Here is a 15,175-nt window from a genome sequence, read left to right as displayed (position 1 = left end):
ACTGAGGAGTGAGAAAAGCTACTTATTACATGATCTTGCCTGAAACAATATTGATCTGCACAGAATTTATTTTGGTTTTGTCTAGACCCAGTCTGCTCCTCCGTATTCTAACTTCAATTCATTCGTTAAATCAATCAGTTTCTGTTAAGAAGTCGTATATTAGTGCAGACTGAATGAGACTATAAACTGCAATATCAATATTCACAGTGTCCCTTACCAAAGGACCCAGTTTAATCTCAGTCCAGGAGAGCGTTCGTTGTGTTCACAGGTTTCATTTCACTGATTATAGCAACTGTCAGGTTTTATCTCGAGAACGTGACTTCATGCTTATTCAACTCCGCGCACACTCCATTATGTTGTGAGGGCTGCAGGCCGAATTATTCATCCTAGCTTGCATGCCAAGACGCTGCTGGACCTGACAGCATGTCATTTACTGAACTTGTACACTTCTTGTTGGTACGATACAGGAAGCAGGTTAATATATTAGAAACACTTGGTTAAATTAGTTAAAAAAATTTAAATTTGTTAATGTAGTAGGTTTCATGAACTTGGGTAAGTTTACATTTTCCGAATGAATTTAACCTGACTGCAGATTATGAAAGTACTGTTTATACACCTGAATGATATCCCATTCTTATTCCATAGGATTTAATATGGAGTTGGCCCACCCTTTGGAGCTAAAACAGCTTCAACTCTTCCTACTTTCCACAAGGTTTAGGAGTGTGTTTATGGGAATTTTGACCATTCTTCTAAAATAACATATAAGGTCAGACACTGATGAAGACCTAGTTCGTAGTCTCTGCTCTAATTAAAGCAGCACTATGTCATTTCCATGTAAAAATGACTTACAGCTCCCCCATGTGGTTGAAAGGCGCAACAGTGCCTGGTATCAGACACTCTTCTGCAGGCAGGGGGAGGGGCGGGGCGGGGCTGTGTGCTCTACCCTCCACCGCCACTTTCAGAGTGTGCTTGTAGCAGCTAGGAGGTTGCTCAGGTTTCAGCAACATTACGATTTGTCCAGTTAAAAGCTGTTCTATCACTGAAATAATTTTATTTAAAGACATTATTTAAAGGTAAAAAAACTACATAGTGTTGCTTTAATCACAGAGATGTTGTATTGGGTTGACATCAGGACTCTGTGCAGGCCAGTCAAGTTCCTCCACACCAAACTCGCTCATCCATGTCTTTATGGACCTTGCTTTAGGCACTGGTGCACAGTCATGTTGGAACAGGAAGGCACCATCCCCAAACTGTTCCCACAAAATTGAGAGAATATGATGAAGCATTAAGAGTTCATGTCACTGGAAGTGATTGGATACCTGAATTCAATGGTTTGGATGCGTGTCACACAACTTTTGGCAATACAGTGTGATCAACATTGCAATCCGATTCAAAATTGAACATGTACATATATATTCTGAACAAAACTTTTGCACAGCTGGTTAGCCAGATCTACATAACAAAACTAACAAAGTGGCCATTCAGAACTAGTCAGAAAACCAAAGACTTGGCAACACAGCTCACAGCATCTGTCATCAGGTTAAGACTTTATCTTCGGATGAAAAGTCACATGTTTTCATATGTGGAATAAAAACAATCCCCTATTTCATTCATAATGTGTATAGCCGGTTTCTTGTAAAATCATGTTGTTGCGGCAATTATTGTGTGATTGGCAATATTTTATAGAGATAGATTAATCTCTTTAATAATTCACGCAAAAAACATGATTCACACATGCGTAGACAATTTCACATGCATGAAATCTAATTCACATACACAAAAATATATATATTCGCAAAAAAAACGATGTACATACACAAAATAAAAATTAATATTCATAAAATACGTTTCACAAACGAAAAAAACAATTCACAAATGTAGAACTGTGTACGAAAAGTTTTACATTTTGAGTTTATCATGACTGTGAATGTACGAATCGTCTTTTTCGTGTGTGAATTGCTTTGAATTCGTGTGTGTGTTTTTTGAGACTTTGGTGGCAGCGCACTTCTTTAACGTGGGTCACTCGCTTTAGCCAATCAGATGCAAGCTTACCATTCAACCAATCATAACCAACCAAGAGCGCAGCACTCAAGGAGCTTAGCATTGCACACCTTTTGCGCAATCAACTGAAATGAAGCTTCACGTCATCAACCAAGCATGGCGAATGAAGTGCGGGATATACGTGTAAGTTATTACTTTATTTCATATTGTTTCATAATTTAATATTGCTAAAATAACACACATTACACTTGCTGTTTACAAGAGATTCCCGCGATTAACGTGAATGACGTTAATCGTGTTGCAAGACAGACTGTCTTACCTAACAGAAAGAAGGAGAAGTGTTTTTAAAGTTAAATCAACAACTTTGAGAGTACGTTAAGTATTCTCATCTCATGCTAAATCCTCGTCTCTGTTTCTGACCAGTTAATATTGATCTTTGTATTATTTATCTATTTGGTTAAATGGTAAACACTTACAGTATAGTCTTTATGTTATGCCTAAAGTGTTTGTTTTCGCAATGTACGTACAGATTGTTACTGACTGCGAGTAGTTTTTCAGTAAGGATCAGGTCACTGCATGAGAGATCAGGGTGAGGGCGACTTGTTTCAGGTCGATGAGAAAGTCAAACAACATAAACTGAGTCTATATGAAAACACAAAAGACAGCTAAAATGCATTTTAAGCAGACGTTTTTGTGGGTTCTAAATCTGTTCATAAGTGCTTCAGTTTAATGACAGTAGCCTAGTAAATAGAGTTTACATGCACTGTAACAAATTTCTGTAGTTTTCACAGCATTATTACTGTAAAATGAGCAAATGCTTACTGTAGAACTTGTATACAGCATGTTGCTGTAGATCTGCAAAGCATCATGGTCTTTTTTCAACGGCGGGTAAATTCTACAGTAAAAATATTTTTCCTGTGAATCACAATACAGCAATTTCTAAAGGATTTTTTTCTTCAGCCAAGGAAAGCTACGAGATTCCAAACTTTCATCTGAATTTTCACTTCAGAAAGGTAAATTTGCTAATTTAATTCCAAAGTTTACTCTTGTAAAGTCTGTTTGTTCAACTTTAAGAGTGCACTGAGAGAGAATGAGCAGCACACTTCACCGTCTTGTGTGTGCATTTTGTAATTTTATTACCACAAATATATAATTCTGCATGATTTCGATATATTTTCTAGCTTGGCAACATTTTATAACGTCATTAGTTTAGAGAAGGATAATAATTTAATAATAATAGTAATTGGCCGTGTCTCAATGCTTGTTTCAGAATATTAACAATTATAAAGTTGACTGTTATTCTTAGTTAATAGTAAATTGTTTAATATGCTTATGACTTGCGAATCTAATGGTCAGTTAACTTAAATAAACCAGGGTTGATGACGTATGCGAGTGCGACCTCCGCACGCAGGCTGAAACCAGTCTCTCGAGCTGAAAGAAAACGCAGCTGAGGAGATATGAGGTAAGACTTATCCAGTCTTTAATTTAATTATAGCGTTAGCATTGTGAACCAAAATTAATTTAAAAGTGTGTATTTTTGTATTTATTGGCGCGATATTCGTTTAAATCTCACGTTTTTTTCTCTTGCTCGCTTACGTTGCTGCCTGAGGAAACGGAGCGGGCCAATTCGAAAGAAAGCATAACACACATTTTTCATAATTTCACGATTGTTTTACCGTTTCTTTGTCACAAAGTGTAGTTTTAGGACTAGTTCAGTCGAGAATGTATATGTATTATATTTAAATCTGCAGTCGATTGGTAAAGATAGCGCCTGTTTGAACGTTTGCTTAGTGAGATTCGGTACGAATAAGAACCAAAGCATGAGCGGACATCAGTGTTCACTCGCCCCGCTGACCACCGCCCTCTCTGGGCTACATTTCTGACAGATATTCCCCGGCTCTCATGTTGGCCTTGTTTGTTTTTGATGGTCAAAATGAGATCAAATCAGCAGTATTTGGTGTCATAATGAAACTATTAATCGTTTTCTTATTCATATTTAGTGTCTTTTGTTTTTGTTATTGTTTTGGCGCGAGGTGAAAGTTAATAAAACTATAATTTTACAATGTTACTATGCTTTCCCGTTTATTCTTAACGCGATACCAGCACTCGATTATTATTACACCTTGTTCTTGTCAGTACTATATAAAACGGTTATTTATCAGTGTCAGAGAGATGTTTTTGCATGCTGCTTTTAAATATATCAGTGGCAATATCTCATAACATGTTTTAATAGTCACGTCACGATAAAATAAATGATCAATGTCCACATTTAAAAGCTGCGGTGCTTACCTGCAGTTCCACGGTGTTTTCGCGTTCTGATAAGAGATATTGCTTCAGAAAAAAATAGTTTACATTCCTCTTTCCAAGTGTTAATCATCCACACGATGTGACAAGACATAACTCCCATTAAAGGTGCAGTGTGTAATTTTTAGAAGGATCTCTTGACAGAAATGCAAAATAATATACAAAACTATATGATCAGGGGTGTATAAAGACCTTTCATAATGAACCGTTATGTGTTTATTAACTTAGAACGAGACTTTTTATCTACATACACTGAGGGTCCCGTTACATGGAAGTCGCTGATTTTTTGACGGAATAGTCGCTTCCGATTGGGATTCACAGACTGATTTACGAGCTATAGGCTTGTCGCGATAGTCTGTGAAACGGTGATTACTGGTGCTTCAGCCTCTCACCGTATAGATCACTTGCCCACCGCGACACCGTCTTTCACCAACGTTTTGATATTTTTCTTGTAATTAAATCATTTAGTTTCGTTAGAGAGAGCAAACACTTACAACTGAATGGTCTTACTCGTTTTTGTCATAATATTTACTCTTATGAATATTGTACTTGTGATTTCTAAAAGTTATTTTTTTGTTTGTTTATTTTGTGTTACAGGAAACTTCCACCTACAGTAAGCAGATGCTGAGGCCCAGATTTCCATGCTAAGCACTCCAAGGCTCATCATGCTCGGTATGATCCCAGCACTCAACATAATAGATGCCAATTTTAGGGGTTACTTCATCTATAAAGCGTATTTGTATCAAGTCACTGTGTGAACAAAGTTTTATGTCATCTTGCACGTATATTCCAAAATTCTCTAGTGGTTATTGATCTAATAGGAAAGAAAGAGGTAGTTATGTAGGGCTAGTGTTTTCAATTAATTTTGCTTATGTATAATAGTAAACCATATCAGATTGAATACTGTGCAATGTCAACTTTTATTTAATATTTTTTAGGAGAGTCCAATCTGAGGGCAAAAAATGGATGCTTTCCATCGAGTGCTGAGTTCTCCTCCAATTGAGTGACGGTTGTGATTTCACTTCTGCTCTAGCCTTTTTGCGTCATACTATGTATGAGGCAGCCACTACATTGGGATTTATCCAGAGGTAAGCACTTATTTGTTTTTTTATATAGTTTTGACTAAGAATGGGAACAAATATTTGAGTACTCATTCTTTAACCAACTACCCGATTAGTAAAATACTTCTTAAAGTGTTTTTTTTTTTAAATGAACTGTTGTGCTATTGTTAAATATCAAACGTTTAATTTAACTCGCCATGCAAAACGTAGAAAAGCAGCACAGCTAGTCTAATACAGTGGAAGCCGGTGACTTCTTTTTTCGAGGGCGTTTGTCACAACATGTATGTAGCCCATCATGTGTGTGGTTCGTCATTTCAAAATATGTGTTTGGCGCGTCGAGTGAAACAATACTTTTCCATTCACAAATTAACAAATATTTACCATAAATTTCACTGTTGTATCACTAACTGTAAACTCCACAAACCACCAACAGAGCATATAAAAAATTAAAATTGTTTATTTAAAAGTAAATCACTGCGAAGTAAACTTTTATGTATATGTCATTAACCCATCTGTCTTGCTTTTACATTAATAGTCAATTTCTTTCATTACAGGGTAGAGTCCAGCCCAGGAAGTCAACTAGTTCATGTCCAGATTTAAAAGAATAATATTTCTGAAAAAAAGGTCTTGGAGAAAAACAATATTCAGGTTTGAAATCCTGCTGTAAATGTAAATCATTTAACTTTTATGCATTTGTAATTTACCAGAAACTTTTTAATAAATATTGATTGTTTTGTGTGTTCAGAAAAAAAGTGTTTTTGTATGTTCAGAAAAGTGTTGAAATTAAATGAAACATTCACAGAAAAATGTTAACATTTTTTAAAATATGTATATGTTCAGAAAAGTTTTGAGATGTTCACAGAAAAAATGTAACACAAAAAATGTATGCTATGCTATTTTTAATTTATGAATTTTTGTAATTTAAAGTGATAAAATAAATGGCATTTTTGTGACAAACAGTGTCTTCATTTTACAGTACACAAAATAAATGCAGTAATCCCTATTACAGTAGTAGTTATGAAATACAGTACTGTGATTATTACTTTAAAAGAGTTTACAGTAATTTTAATTTTACTGCAATTACATTTACAGTAAGAATACTGTGAAATGAAATACAGCAACTTACTAGCTAATTGCTGCCAGCAAGTTACTGTATTTTTCACAGGATTCTTTTTACAGTGTGTGTCATATTTAGAATCAGTTTACATATAACATTGATTCTTAATTCTTGATATTGTTTAATGTCATTTATTCACAGATTGTATTAAAGGACTCTCGTCGTGTAATACTGTCGTCGAGTTCTTCATCTAAAAGCCTTTTTTACTATCTTATTCCTATTTATATATTAAGTTTTACCTAGGAATACTTTACCGTGAGGATTATTGAGCAGTACTACCACGTGAAACTATCTATCACTAATAAACACCCACAGTGTTAGCATATAGCCCGCTAGCTTCAACAAACGCTGCCGACTGAAGCTAGCATTTTCCGATCTAATGGCGGATTCATCTGATATATGCTTTTCTGACCTGTCCTCGCCTGAGCGGGAAGCTGCGAAGGAGTTGATCGGTTTGAGCAGATCCAACGCGAGCTACAGCGCCCACTTCACCATGTCTCCGGACGTCCACAAGCGACCGAGGAATGCGACAAACGAGTGCTCCACGCGATGCAGCTTTACGGACCGTAAGCGAGTGAACGGAGACGCCATTGCCCAACATGAAAGCGATCGGGAAGCTGTGGAGGAGCCGCTGCCCGGCCTTCGCAGATTCAGCATGCCCAACATCACCCTGGACCCAGACGTTCGCAGGCGACTGAGGCGTACCACAACCAAACCCCCAACGCGATGCAGCTCCGCGGAGCGCGTTCGGGTAAACAAAGACGCCATCGCCCAGCATGAAAGCGGTAAGAATCCGCTTGTTATTGTAACATGTACTACTTGCTACATGTATAGTTTAGCTTCTGCCGTTAGCATAGATGGGTTTACATGCACTAAGTGTATTGAAGTATTAAGATTAACTGAGAAGGTTGCTGAACTAGAATCGCGCATCCGAACGCTAGTTGAGGATAGCAAAACCGCTAATGTTACTGTTGTAAATACTGTATCGAGCGAAAAGACTAATGGCTCGGTTCCGACATCAGATGCTAATGTAAACATTACAAACAATGTATCGAGCGCACATAGTGTTCCGACATCAGATGCTAATGTAAACATTATAAATACTGTATCGAGCGCGCATAGTGTTTATCATAATACACATGGCTCGGTTCCGACATCAGAGTCAAGTCGGCGGTCTAACTGGGTGACTGTCAGGCGGCATAGTCATATACGGCGTCCATCTAAGACCCATAACGTTACGGTACTTTCTAACAGATTCGATCCCCTAAGGAATACACTAGCTGAAACACCTGTTAAAAGTGCCCTGGTCATTGGAGATTCTATACTCAGGAACACTAACATTGAGGCACCAAACACCCTAGTCGACTGTATACCGGGAGCCAGAACGTCTGACATTAGATCCAAACTTAAAGTGCTGGCTAATGCTAAACGGAAGTTTTCTAAGATTGTTATTCACGCCGGAACAAATGACACCAGACTCCGACAGTCGGAAATCACCAAAGATAATATTAAGGAGATGTGTGAAATTGCAAAAACAATGTCAGACAATGTAATATGCTCTGGTCCCCTCCCCGCCTACCGGGGAGATGAAACACATAGTAGATTAGTGTCTCTCAATGGCTGGATGTCAAAGTGGTGCCCTCAGCATAATGTAGGGTTTATAGACAATTGGAAGCATTTCTGGGGTAGACCATTTCTCCTAACCCGAGATGGCCTTCATCCGACATCAGAAGGAAGTGCTATACTCACCAGAAATCTGATTAATATTCTTAATTCTGATATAGTATGACTATCCAGGGCCCAGGTCAGGAAACAGACGGATCAGCTTAACTGTCCGTCTGTTAGCTGGCATGATATGTCTAGATCACATATATCCCAGAACTTCGAGTCGATCTTACCAGAATATCAACACATTTCAACTGTATCTGTTCCCCGAACAAGCAAATACAGAGCACCGGTTGCCACATCACGTACAAATTTGACCAACATAAAATTAGAAAACAATACATTACAAGATGAACCTCGAATGTTAAAATTCGGCCTTCTTAACATTAGATCGCTTACCAATAAAGAACCTATTGTTAATGAAATAATTAATGACCAAAACTTAGATGCACTCTGTTTAACAGAAACCTGGCTTAAAGCAGACGACTACATTAGTTTAAACGAATCCACCCCACAAGACTATTATTATAAACACGAACCTAGGTTAAAGGGGAGAGGGGGTGGTGTAGCTACAATATACAACAAAATTTTTAAAGTAAACCAAAAATCTGAACTAAAATTTAAATCATTTGAACTAATGTTGTTAAATATGGAAATAACTGATCGTAACCACAAACAGCTCTCTTTTGCCTTAGCTACAATCTATAGACCTCCGGGCCACCATGCAGATTTCCTTAAAGAAATAGCAGATTTTCTGTCTGAGCTTGTAGTCACTGTAGATAAAGCTCTTATCGTTGGTGATTTTAATATTCATGTGGATAACCATAAAGATGCATTAGGACGTGCGTTTATGGATGTTCTAAATTCTCTCAATATTAGACAAAACGTGACAGGGCCAACGCATACTCGTAAGCACACATTAGACTTAATTCTGTCACTCGGGCTTAATATTAATGACATCAAAATATCACCTCAGAGTGATGCAGTTTCTGACCATTACCTTGTGTCATACACTGTACTTCTAGATAGGATCACTCAATCCACAACATGCTACAGATTAGCCAGAACAATAATTTCCACCACTAAAGATAGCTTTATTAGCACTCTTCCAGACCTGTCCCAAATTAAACATGCAGATAACTGTGATGATCTAGATATTGTAATAGAAAACCTAAACAATGTCTGTTCTAACACATTGGATGCCGTTGCTCCCATTCGAAAAAAGAGAATCAAAGAAAAGCCGCCAGCTCCATGGTATGATCAACACACCGCAGCTCTAAAAAAGGCAACTAGGAAAATGGAAAGAAATTATAGAAGCACAAAATTAGAAGTATGGCGTGCAGCATGGAAAGATAGTGTTAAACACTACAGACAGGCTATTAAAACCGCCAGATCTACCTATCTTAGCAAGCTTATAAATGAGAATCATAATAACCCTCGTTTTCTCTTTAGCACCGTTGCAAAACTGACTAGAAACAAAGAACAAACAGAAACCAATAGTAAACTCCAACACAATAGTAACGACTTCATGAACTTCTTTTCTAACAAAATTACGGCTATAAGGGAAAACATCGTAGCTACACAGGCAGCCACCACTCTACCCGTTAGTTCACTTAACACTAGACTACCACACGAACATCTTGATTCATTTAAACCTACTACAATAGAAGAGCTCTCTAAACTAGTAACGTCATCCAAATCATCGTCCTGTATATTAGACCCCGTTCCCACAAAACTACTTAAAGAGGTATTTCCTGTAGTGTCAACCCCGGTTCTAAATATCTTTAACTCATCGCTACAAATAGGATACGTTCCAACATCTTTCAAACTAGCAGTTATTAAACCGCTGATTAAAAAACCACAGCTTGATCAGGGAGAGCTTAATAACTTTAGACCAATCTCAAATCTCCCTTTTCTTTCGAAAATATTAGAAAAGGTAGTGGCAAGCCAGTTACGCACATTTTTGACAAATAATAGTACATATGAAAAGTTCCAATCAGGATTCAGGCCCCACCATAGCACAGAGACAGCGTTGCTTAGAGTTACAAATGACCTCCTATTAACATCCGATCGTGGTGAAATCTCAATTCTTATATTATTAGACCTTAGTGCAGCCTTTGACACAATAGATCATACAATCTTACTCAATAGACTAGAAAACTATGTTGGTATCAGTGGTCAGGCGCTAGCATGGTTTAGGTCGTATCTAACCAATCGCTATCACTTTGTTTATGTAAACGAGGAAGAGTCATATCACTCCCTGGTTAAATACGGTGTACCGCAGGGATCGGTTTTAGGTCCTATCCTGTTCTCGTTATACATGTTACCTCTAGGAGACATTATCAGGAAACATAACATAAGTTTTCACTGCTATGCGGATGATACCCAGCTTTACATCTCCTCACATCCCAGCGAAACACACACGTTTTCTAAGCTAACAGACTGCCTTAGCGATGTTAGTGACTGGATGGCACATAACTTTCTTAAGCTGAACTCCAATAAGACAGAGATACTTATTATTGAACCGAATCGCTACAAACATAATATGTCAGATTACACGTTGCACATAGATGGCTGCACTGTGGTGCCATCTTCCACGGTAAGGAACTTAGGTGTGATGTTCGACAGCAACTTATCCTTCGATAGTCATATCGCCAACGTCTGCCGTACAGCTTTCTTCCACCTTAGAAATATCTCGAAAATACGCCATATACTGTCTACATCTGACGCAGAGAAGCTTATCCATGCTTTTATGACCTCTAGAATAGACTATTGTAACTCGCTACTCGGGGGATGCCATGCAAATCAAGTAAACAAGCTTCAGCTAGTTCAAAACGCTTCCGCAAGGGTACTTACTCGATCTAAAAAGTACGACCACATAAGCCCAATTCTGGCATCTTTACACTGGCTACCAGTTAAATATCGCATACAATTTAAAATATCACTACTCACCTACAAAGCTTTAAATGGCCTAGCACCCTCATACCTTAGAGAATTACTATCAGAATACAATCCATCACGCACACTACGGTCACAAAATTCTGGTCTCTTGATTATTCCTAGACTATCAAAAGTGTCTAAAAGTGGAAGGTCATTTTCCTACTTAGCCCCTAAGCTCTGGAATGATTTACCAACCGATGTCCGAGAATCAGACACAGTCGATAATTTTAAATCTAGACTTAAAACTTTTCTCTTCAACAAAGCATTCGCATAATTTGTCTAGTAAAAGTACTTAACTCGAAATAGTTATTTGTACCGAACAAAGCACTCGCGGTCATAAAACAGACCAACCAAATAAATAAATAAAAACCTTATCTTAACGTATAGTCGGATTGCGATTTTGGAACTTTCGTGTTCTTGTGAATAGTATGCCATACAAACCCGTTTGCCACTGAACCTGCATTAACGACGACAGTGGGGCATCCGGCCTTAGTCAAACGGGTTGGCACGTACGGTTGGGTTGGGCTTTTGGCGCTTTCTTTATATTGCGAATACTATGCCATACAGACCCGTTTGCCACTGAACCTGCATTAACGACGACAGTGGGGCTTCCAGCCTTAGTCAAACGGGTTGGCACGTATGGTCGGGTTGCGATTTTGGCGCTTTTTTGTGTCTTGTGAATAGTATGCCATACAGACCCGTTTGCCACTGAACCTGCATTAACGACGACAGTGGGGCCTCCAGCCTTAGTCAAACGGGTTGGCACGTATGGTCAGGTTGCGATGTTGGCGTTTTCTCATGATCTTGTAAATAGCATGCAATATAGACCCGTTTGCCACTGAACCTGCATTAACGACGACAGTGGGGTTACAGGCCTTAGTCAAACGGGTCGACAGGTTTCATTTTCTCTTTCTCTTAAAAATCAGAAGGTGACCCTTAGTTACCATATATACCGTCGCAGTGGGCCCCCAATTTGCAAAATCCTCAACTGTGGATAATATAATTATGCCGCAATAGTTAGTCTGTCTGAAACTAAGCTGATTAAACCACATCACTGTGTGACACTTGCATTACATGTGAACGGCCCCTACGCTAATATGATTTTGTTTTTCTCTCCCTGTCCTGTCCTCGACCCTGAGGACAATGGGACAAACAGACCCAGTTCCGGTAGATGTGAAAGTCGACTCACCTCTGATCTACTGGTCGTCCATCACTGTGATGCCCAGCTGATGCCTGACCAACGACCACCGGCAGAACCCGCTTAAACCCCGCTTAATCCCCGCTTAATCTCCTTATCCGTTTATATGTGTTTATATACATATATATCTCCCAAGGGTTTTTCCCTCCTAGGACTTTTTATTTTTTTTTCCTCGGCTCAACAACCCGGGGTTTTTGTTTTTTTTCTCCTAGGGGGTTTTTTACCCCGGGGAGGTAGCCTGCTTGGGCTTAATTTAGCTTCTTCTCCTAGACGTTACATTAGTAATACGCTCGTTCATAATGTCGAGTCATAGCCTCAGCAAATTTGACAGCTTATGCTATTGTGTATTATGTTGTGCTATCTGTCATTTTTCTGTGATTTTACTGCTTCTATTAATGTAAAGCTGCTTTGAAACAATTGAGTATTGTGAAAAGCGCTATATAAATAAAATTGAATTGAATTGAATTGAACAGAGCAGTTGTTCTTGTGTTGCTGGGACAGCACATTGTTGCACTACTCAGAGCTTGGCATCATTGAAGTTCACAGCTGTACTGAAACGGTTGAGAGCTGACACAGACCTAGAACAATGGTAATTTTTATTTAATCTACATTTTACTGTAATGTAGTATTCCAAACTTTGCTGTAATTTTTATTCATTATAGTTAACATGGCCACTGTGTGTTTTCTGTGTATTTTCAGATGTTCTGTCTGCAAGACCCAAAGAAATGAGCTTGCTGATGTATTAAGGTACAACACAAAAATTTTGCAATGTAGTATTTTACACACACACACACACACACACACACACACATATATACTTCACAAAAGACATACTGTATGAGATCAGGCTCATTTCACTGAAAATGTTTATGTAACGGATAAAGTCCATACGAGTGGTTATTACAGAATAATCCATTACAATGTACAAAACAATAGTCCTGTCCAGATTGAGGCTGTGGTGTGACATTCAGGACATCAGACGATTAGAAGTATTGCAAATGCAATGTAATAAGAAGCACTATTTGATAAAAAACTGCAAAAGATTTTAAAGACTAAAATTATAGGAATTGACCTTTTTTCATTTCAGGAGTACCTTTTAAAAGAGTGTCACCTGTAAGCTGCCTGACCTCACAGTCCTCCAAGTAGCAGAGGCGTTTAAGGACCTTGCCAGTGCTGTAGCCCCTTCAGTCACCACTATCAGGATGTCACATGTCAATTCTTTGGTGGATTTTGGCTTTGGCAGAGTTTAGTATGGAAGTGTGCTGTCATACCAGCAGCAACAACACGCAACCTTAATTGCTATCAAGATGCCCCATAACTACAACCTCTGCAACTATTTGGCTACAGCCTTGACACATCTGTTTGCTTGATAGTTATTTATATTTACATGTTTACATTTCTGAAGTTAAGGTAGTTATTTACAGTATATTACATACATACTTTACTGCAATGTAAATGTTCGAAGTCATTTAGTTTTACATTCATGCAGTGCAGGCAACACTGTATGAAAGTTATTTACAGTATATTTAAATACATTACTGCATTGTAAATGTTCAAAGCCACATGTTTACATTCCTGCAGTGCATGCAACACTGAATAAAAGTTACTTACAGTATATTTACATTAATTACTGCATTGCAAATGTTCAAAGTCATTTATATATACATGTTTACATTCCTGCAGTGCATGCAACACTAAATAAAAGTTATTTACAGTACACATTCCCAATGCAGTAATGTATTTAAATATAAAGTCATAAATTTACATGTTTACATTCATGCAGTGCAGGCAACCCTGTATTAAAGTTATTTACAGTATATTTAAATACATTACTGCATTGCAAATGTGTAAAGTCAATATTTACATTCCTGCAGTGCAGGCAACACTGAATAAAAGTTGATTATATACATGTCAATATTATTTATACCTGAACAAAACTAAATGCAATACTTGGTTCACTGGATAAGGCAATGTCCTTTCAAAGCCAGCGACGCACTTTAAGGCTCAATAGCACGACCAAATCATCACTTTTAAAATGACTGCAGATCCTTATGAGAAGTGATGTTAAATCGCTCGCGTCGAATGTTGTGAATCCATTTTCTGCGTGTTTTTTGTCCACAAAAAACATTTGGAAACTCATTCAGAGTTGAACTTTGAGGAGTCCTCACATAACTGGACACAGCAATGTTCAGCTTAACTACTTTCTTTCCGCTGTTGATATTTAAACTTTCTGGAAGCCATTACTATAATGGTTAACTATATAATGCTATAAATATACTTTAGTTATAGATCGCTCTCAAATAAATTTTATGAAAGCATTTTGCTGCTAGTACACTCAGATACGAAATGCGCTAAGTATGCTCAGATTTTTCCGGAAATACGTGAGGAGAGCCAGATTGCACAAAAGGTGTGCAATGCTGAGCTCCTTGAGTGCTGCGCTCTTGGCGGGTTATGATAAGTTGAATGGTAAGCTTGCATCTGATTGGCTAAAGAGTACGAGAGACCCACGTTGGAGAGCGCGCTGCCAATAAACACGAAAAAGACGATTCGTACATTCACAGTCATGATAAACTCAAAATTTAAAACTTTTCGTACACAGTTCTACATTTGTGAATTTTTTTTTTTTTTTCGTTTGTGAAACGTATTTTATGAATATGTATTTTTATTTTGTGTATGTACATCGCTTTTTGCGAATATATATATTTTTTGTGTATGTAAATTAGATTTCATGCATGTGAAATAGTCTACGCATGTGTGAATCATGTTTTTTGCGTGAATTATTAATGAGATAAAATTATCTCCATAATATTTTGATACTGAAAGGGCCCCTAACCTAAGGGTTTCAGCCTAGTCGCGTTAAAAGAAAACGCTTCCCTGCTAATGACAAGA

General features: G+C 37.9%; 2 long non-coding RNA genes across 2 annotated transcripts; both read left to right on the top strand.

The window, feature by feature from the left end:
- Nucleotides 1-2,117: 2,117 nt before the first annotated feature.
- Nucleotides 2,118-14,636, top strand: LOC129422954 (uncharacterized). The gene is made up of 4 exons (XR_012357906.1): nucleotides 2,118-2,184; nucleotides 12,760-12,875; nucleotides 12,986-13,033; nucleotides 13,374-14,636. It is a non-coding gene; the product is annotated as an uncharacterized lncRNA (long non-coding RNA).
- On the top strand, nucleotides 3,318-6,191 carry LOC129422953 (uncharacterized). Its single transcript, XR_008637597.2, has 4 exons — nucleotides 3,318-3,463; nucleotides 4,903-4,977; nucleotides 5,244-5,393; nucleotides 5,921-6,191. It is a non-coding gene; the product is annotated as an uncharacterized lncRNA (long non-coding RNA).
- Nucleotides 14,637-15,175: the final 539 nt, after the last annotated feature.

The sequence above is a fragment of the Misgurnus anguillicaudatus genome, chromosome 16 (genome assembly GCF_027580225.2).
Source record: "Misgurnus anguillicaudatus chromosome 16, ASM2758022v2, whole genome shotgun sequence".
In the NCBI taxonomy this organism is placed as follows: domain Eukaryota; kingdom Metazoa; phylum Chordata; class Actinopteri; order Cypriniformes; family Cobitidae; genus Misgurnus; species Misgurnus anguillicaudatus.
Note: the sequence above shows the minus strand (reverse complement) of the source record. Positions and strands in the feature narration are given on the sequence as shown.